Raw genomic sequence first — 7742 nt, forward strand, 5'->3', positions numbered from 1 at the left:
GCAAGCTGCTGGGAAGAAGCCAAAGAATGGACCCAAGCCCGAGACTGAGTGTTTTTATTGCAAGGGAAGCGGTCACTGGAAGCGGAACTGCCCTAAGTACTTAGCGGATAAGAAGGCCGGCAAAACCAAAGGTATATGTGATATACATGTAATTGATGTGTACCTTACTAGTGCCCGTAGTGGCTCCTGGGTATTTGATACCGGTGCAGTTGCTCACATTTGTAACTCAAAGCAGGGGCTGCGGAATAAGCGGAAACTGGCAAAGGACGAGGTGACGATGCGCGTCGGGAATGGTTCCAAGGTCAATGTGATCGCCGTCGGCACGCTACCTCTGCATCTCCCTTCGGGATTAGTTTTAAACCTTAATAATTGTTATTTAGTGCCAGCTTTGAGCATGAACATTGTATCGGGATCTCGTTTAATTCGAGATGGCTACTCTTTTAAATCTGAGAATAATGGTTGTTCCATTTTTATGAGAGATATGTTTTATGGTCATGCTCCTATGGTGAATGGTTCATTCCTTATGAATCTCGAATGTGATGCTACACATATTCATAATGTGAGTACCAAAAGAAGTAAGGTTGATAATGATAGTCCCACATACTTGTGGCACTGCCGCCTTGGTCACATAGGTGTTAAACGCATGAAGAAGCTCCATGCTGATGGACTTTTAGAGTCTCTTGATTATAAATCATTTGACACGTGCGAACCATGCCTTATGGGTAAAATGACCAAGACTCCGTTCTCAGGAACAATGGAGCGAGCAACCGACTTATTGGAAATCATACATACTGATGTGTGCGGTCCGATGAGTGTTGAGGCTCGCGGTGGCTATCGTTATGTTCTCACCCTCACTGATGATTTAAGTAGGTATGGGTATATCTACTTAATGAAACACAAGTCTGAAACCTTTGAAAAGTTCAAGGAATTTCAGAGTGAGGTTGAAAATCAACGTGACAGGAAAATCAAGTTTCTACGATCAGATCGTGGAGGAGAATACTTGAGTCACGAGTTTGGGGCACACTTAAGAAAATGTGGAATAGTTTCACAACTCACGCCGCCTGGAACACCTCAGCGTAATGGTGTGTCCGAACGTCGTAATCGCACTCTGTTAGATATGGTGCGATCTATGATGTCTCTTACCGATTTACCGCTTTCCTTCTGGGGCTATGCTTTAGAGACTGCCGCATTCACTTTAAATAGGGCTCCGTCGAAATCCGTTAAGACGACACCGTATGAATTATGGTTTGGGAAGAAACCTAAGCTGTCGTTTCTAAAAGTTTGGGGATGCGATGCTTATGTCAAGAAACTTCAACCTGAAAAGCTCGAACCCAAATCGGAAAAATGCGTCTTCATAGGATACCCAAAAGAAACTGTTGGGTACACCTTCTACCACAGATCCGAAGGCAAGATCTCTGTTGCCAAGAATGGGTCCTTTCTAGAGAAAGAGTTTCTCTCGAAAGAAGTAAGTGGGAGGAAAGTAGAGCTTGATGAAGTATTACCTCTTGAACCGGAAAATGGCGCAACTCAAGAAAATGTTCCTGAGGTGCCAGCACGGACTAGAGAGGAAGTTAATGATAATGATCAAGATACTTCTGATCAAGCTCCTACTGAAATTCGAAGGTCCACAAGGACACGTTCCGCACCAGAGTGGTACGGCAACCCTGTCTTGGAAATCATGTTGTTAGACAACGGTGAACCTTCGAACTATGAAGAAGCGATGGCGGGACCAGATTCCGACAAATGGCTAGAAGCCATGAAATCCGAGATAGGATCCATGTATGAAAACAAAGTATGGACTTTGACTGACTTGCCCGTTGAACGGCGAGCCATAGAAAATAAATGGATCTTTAAGAAGAAGACAGACGCGGATGGTAATGTGACCATCTATAAAGCTCGGCTTGTCGCTAAGGGTTATCGACAAGTTCAAGGGGTTGACTACGATGAGACTTTCTCCCCGGTAGCGAAGCTGAAGTCCGTCCGAATCATGTTAGCAATTGCCGCATTCTATGATTATGAAATTTGGCAAATGGACGTCAAAACGGCATTCCTTAATGGTTTCCTTAAGGAAGAATTGTATATGATGCAGCCGGAAGGTTTTGTCGATCCTAAGAATGCTGACAAAGTGTGCAAGCTCCAACGCTCGATTTATGGGCTGGTGCAAGCATCTCGGAGTTGGAACATTCGCTTTGATGAGATGATCAAAGCGTTTGGGTTTACACAGACTTATGGAGAAGCCTGCGTTTACAAGAAAGTGAGTGGGAGCTCTGTAGCATTTCTCATATTATATGTAGATGACATACTTTTGATGGGAAATGATATAGAACTCTTGGACAGCATCAAGGCCTACTTGAATAAAAGTTTTTCAATGAAGGACCTTGGAGAAGCTGCTTATATATTAGGCATCAAAATCTATAGAGATAGATCAAGACGCCTCATAGGTCTTTCACAAAGCACATATCTTGATAAGATTTTGAAGAAGTTCAAAATGGATCAGTCCAAGAAAGGGTTCTTGCCTGTTTTGCAAGGTGTGAAATTGAGCTCAGCTCAATGTCCGACCACGGCAGCAGAGATAGAAGAGATGAGTGTCATCCCCTCTGCCTCAGCCATAGGTTCTATTATGTATGCCATGCTGTGTACCAGACCTGATGTAAACCTTGCCGTAAGTTTGGTAGGAAGGTACCAAAGTAATCCCGGCAAGGAACACTGGACAGCGGTCAAGAATATCCTGAAGTACCTGAAAAGGACTAAGGAAATGTTTCTCGTTTATGGAGGTGACGAAGAGCTCGTCGTAAAGGGTTACGTCGACGCTAGCTTCGACACAGATCTGGATGACTCTAAGTCACAAACCGGATACGTGTATATTTTGAATGGTGGGGCAGTAAGCTGGTGCAGTTGCAAGCAAAGCGTCGTGGCGGGATCTACATGTGAAGCGGAGTACATGGCAGCCTCGGAGGCAGCACATGAAGCAATATGGGTGAAGGAGTTCATCACCGACCTAGGAGTCATACCCAATGCGTCGGGGCCGATCAAGATCTTCTGTGACAACACTGGAGCTATTGCACTTGCCAAGGAGCCCAGGTTTCACAAGAAGACAAGGCACATCAAGCGTCGCTTCAACTCCATTCGTGAAAATGTTCAAGATGGAGACATAGAGATTTGTAAAGTACATACGGACCTGAATATAGCAGATCCGTTGACTAAACCTCTCCCTAGAGCAAAACATGATCAACACCAGAATTCCATGGGTGTTCGATTCATCACAATGTAACTAGATTATTGACTCTAGTGCAAGTGGGAGACTGTTGGAAATATGCCCTAGAGGCAATAATAAAAGCATTATTATTATATTTCCTTGTTCATGATAATTGTCTTTATTCATGCTATAATTGTATTATCCGGAAATCGTAATACATGTGTGAATAACAGACACCAACATGTCCCTAGTGAGCCTCTAGTTGACTAGCTCGTTGATCAACAGATAGTCATGGTTTCCTGACTATGGACACTGGATGTCATTGATAACGAGATCACATCATTAGGAGAATGATGTGATGGACGAGACCCAATCCTAAACATAGCACAAGATCGTATAGTTCGTTTGCTAGAGTTTTGCAATGTCAAAGTATCTTTTCCTTAGACCATGAGATCGTATAACTCCTGGATACCGTAGGAGTGCTTTGGGTGTATCAAACGTCACAACGTAACTGGGTGACTATAAAGGTGCACTACAGGTATCTCCGGAAGTATCTATTGTTTTATATGGATCGAGACTGGGATTTGTCACTCCGTATGACGGAGAGGTATCACTGGGCCCACTCGGTAATGCATCATCATAATGAGCTCAGAGTGACCAAGTGTCTGGTCACGGGATCATGCATTACAGTACGAGTAAAGTGAATTGCCGGTAACGAGATTGAACGAGGTATTGGGATACCGACGATCGAATCTCGGGCATGTAACATATCGATAGACAAAGGGAATAGCATACGGGGTTGATAGAATCCTCGACATCGTGGTTCATCCGATGAGATCATCGTGGAGCATGTGGGAGCCAACATGGGTATCCAGATCCCGCTGTTGGTTATTGACCGGAGAGTCGTCTCGGTCATGTCTACATGTCTCCCGAACCCGTAGGGTCTACACACTTAAGGTTCAGTTACGCTAGGGTTGTAGGGATATGTATATGCAGTAACCCGAATGTTGTTCGGAGTCCCGGATGAGATCCCGGACGTCACGAGGAGTTCCGGAATGGTCCGGAGGTAAAGATTTATATATGGGAAGTCCTGTTTCGGGCATCGGGACAAGTTTCGGGGTTATCGGTATTGTACCGGGACCACCGGAGGGGTCCCGGGGGTCCACCGGGTGGGTCCACCTGTCCCGGGGGGCCACATGGGCTGTAGGGGGTGCGCCTTGGCCTAATGGGCCAAGGGCACCAGCCCCACATAGGCCCATGCGCCTAGGGTTAAGAGGGGGAAGAGTCCTAGGAGGGTAAGGCACCTCCTAGGTGCCTTGGGGGGGAGGGAAACCCCCCTAGGCCGCCGCACCCCCTAGGAGATTGGATCTCCTAGGGCCGGCCACCCCCCCTTGGCACCCCTATATATAGTGGGGGAGAGGAGGGACTTCATACCTTGACTCCTTGGCCTTTGGTTGCCTCCTTCTCCCTCCCCAACACCTCCTCAACCTCCATAGCGCTTAGCGAAGCTCTGCCGGAGTACTGCAGCTCCATCAGCACCACACCGTCGTGCTGCTGCTGGTGCCATCTCCCTCAACCTCTCCTCCCTCCCTTGCTGGATCAAGAAGGAGGAGACGTGGCTGTTCCGTACGTGTGTTGAACGCGGAGGTGCCGTCCGTTCGGTGCTAGGATCTCCGGTGATTTGGGTCACGTCGTGTTCGACTACATCATCCCCGTTCTTTGAACGCTTGCGCTCGCGATCTACAAGGTATGTAGATGCATCCTATGACTCGTTGCTAGATGAACTCCTAGATGATCTTGGTGAAACGAGTAGGAAAATTTTTGTTTTCTGCAATGTTCCCCAACACCAACCACATCAATAGAGAATGCTGGGTCTTCAGACAAGCCGGCAGGTTAGACGCCGAAAACAAGGGGAAGGGGTCTCAAGGGGACGACAACGACGAAGATCCCCGATCACCGAATACAGGAGGACAGATGAAATTCCCTCCTCAGGTGAAAACGGTGAATATGATATGCGCAAGCCACATTCCCAAGTGGAAACGTGCGCTAAGGGAGGTCTATACAATCGACCCAAAGTCCAACAAATGGTCCTCTTGCTCGATCACTTTTGATCGCAGGGACCACCCTACCAGTACCCGTCATAGCGGTTCGGCCGCACTGGTCCTCGACCCTATCATTGACGGATTCCACCTCACACGCGTCCTTATGGACGGAGGTAGCAGCCTGAACCTACTATACCAGGATATAGTGCGCAAAATGGGCATCAACCCCTCAAGGATCAAGCCGACGAAAACCACCTTCAAAGGTGTCATACCAGGTGTAGAGGCCTGTTGCACGGGCTCAATCACACTGAAAGTGGTCTTCGGATCTCCGGACAATCACCGTACTGAAGACTTAGTCTTTGACATCGTCCCCTTTCGCAGTGACCATCAGGCACTGCTCGGACGAACTACATTCGCTCGGTTCAACGCGGTGCCACATTATGCCTACCGTAAATTAAAGATGCCCGGTCCACGCGACATCATCACGGTTAATGGCAGGTCTGAACTCCCCCTCACAGCCGAAGAATCTACCACCGCTCTAACAGCGGAGGGCACCTTCAAGCTGAACCTCGAGTCGACGACCAAGTTCCCGGACATAGTTAAAGGAGTCCGAACTACTTCACGGCAGGATAGCCCAGTTCGCCCGGAGCTTAATTAAAAACACTCCAGAAAAAGATAATACAAGCCACATATTGCAGCTCAACCGTCCTGCGGCGCAAAACAATTTCTTGCATTTTCTTTGTAGGTCACCTGTACATAGGCCAGGATGGATGGTGTGGAAACAGTTCGAGCGCATAAGGGAATCTCTATATATTCCCCTCTATGATCATCCGACTACACCCCGGGTCCGAGCACAATTTCCTCACACCCGGTATCAGCAGGTTCTGCAATAATATTTCCTTTTATCACATCATCTATACTCATACGCATTGACGTATTACTCAAATACAACATGTGGATTTATGTGATGCTCACCTACTGCTATTTCTAATTTAAAACTATTTTGTTAAAAGGCGGCTGCTTACCGCGATATGCCTCAATATGCCAGGGGCTTCATCACGCCCATACTATGGCAAAAAAGTCCGAACACCTTCACGATAGTTTGGCACCCCGAACTTATAGCATTATATGCATCAGCTCCGAATCATGTCATGGGTCAATAGTTGGGTTTGCCCGGCTCCTATGTTTTGGTACCTTACATTCCGCTATATCGGCTAAGGTAGCACTGGGAGAACTACTGCGGTTGTGTCCCGGTTCTTCCGGATGAGCACCTGATAACCCACAAGTGTAGGGGATCACAACAGCTTTCGAGGGTAAAGTATTCAACCCAAATTTATTGATTCAACACAAGGGGAGCCAAAGAATATTATTGAGTATTAGCAGTTGAGTTGTCAATTCAACCACACCTGGATAACTTAGTATCTGCAACAAAGTATTTAGTAGTAAAGTAGTATGATAGTAATGGTAACAGTGGCAAAAGTAAAGATAATAGTTTTGTAGGAATTGTAACAGTAGCAACGGAAAAGTAAATAAGCGAAGCACAAGATGTGAAAAGCTCGTAGATATTGGATCAGTGATGGATAATTATGTCGGATGCGATTCCTCATGTAATAGCTATAACATAGGGTGACACAGAACTAGCTCCAATTCATCAATGTAATGTAGGCATGTATTCCGAATATAGTCATACGTGTTTATGGAAAAGAACTAGCATGACATCTTTTGTCCTACCCTCCCGTGGCAGCGGGGTCCTAGTGGAAACTAAGGGATATTAAGGCCTCCTTTTAATAGAGAATCGGAACAAAGCATTAACACATAGTGAATACATGAACTCCTCAAACTATGGTCATCACCGAGAAGTATCCCGATTATTGTCACTTCGGGGTTGTCGAATCATAACACATAATAGGTGACTATAGACTTGCAAGATAGGATCAAGAACACACATATATTCATCAAAACATGATAGGTTCAGATCTGAAATCATGGCACTCGGGCCCTAGTGACAAGCATTAAGCATAGCAAAGTCATAGCAACATCAATCTCAGAACATAGTGGATACTTGGGATCAAACCCTAACAAAACTAACGTGATTACATGGTAAATCTCATCCAACCCATCACCGTCCAGCAAGCCTACGATGGAATTACTCACGCACGGCGGTGAGCATCATGAAATTGGTGATGGAGGATGGTTGATGATGACAATGGCGACGAATCCCCCTCTCCGGAGCCCCGAACGGACTCCAGATCAGCCCTCCCGAGAGAGATTAGGGCTTGGTGGCGGCTCCGTATCGTAAAACGCGATGAAACTTTCTCTCTGATTTTTTTCTCTGCGAAACAGAATATATGGAGTTGGAGTTGAGGTCGGTGGCGCGCCCAGGGGGGTGGGCGCACCCCCATCCTCGTGGACAGGATGTGGGCCCCCTGGTCTTGATTCTTTCGCCAGTATTTTTTATATTTTCCAAAACTTGTCTCCGTGGATTTTCAGGTCATTTCGAGAAC

This window comes from Triticum aestivum, chromosome 7B (assembly GCF_018294505.1).
Source record: "Triticum aestivum cultivar Chinese Spring chromosome 7B, IWGSC CS RefSeq v2.1, whole genome shotgun sequence".
Classification (NCBI taxonomy): Eukaryota; Viridiplantae; Streptophyta; class Magnoliopsida; order Poales; family Poaceae; genus Triticum; species Triticum aestivum.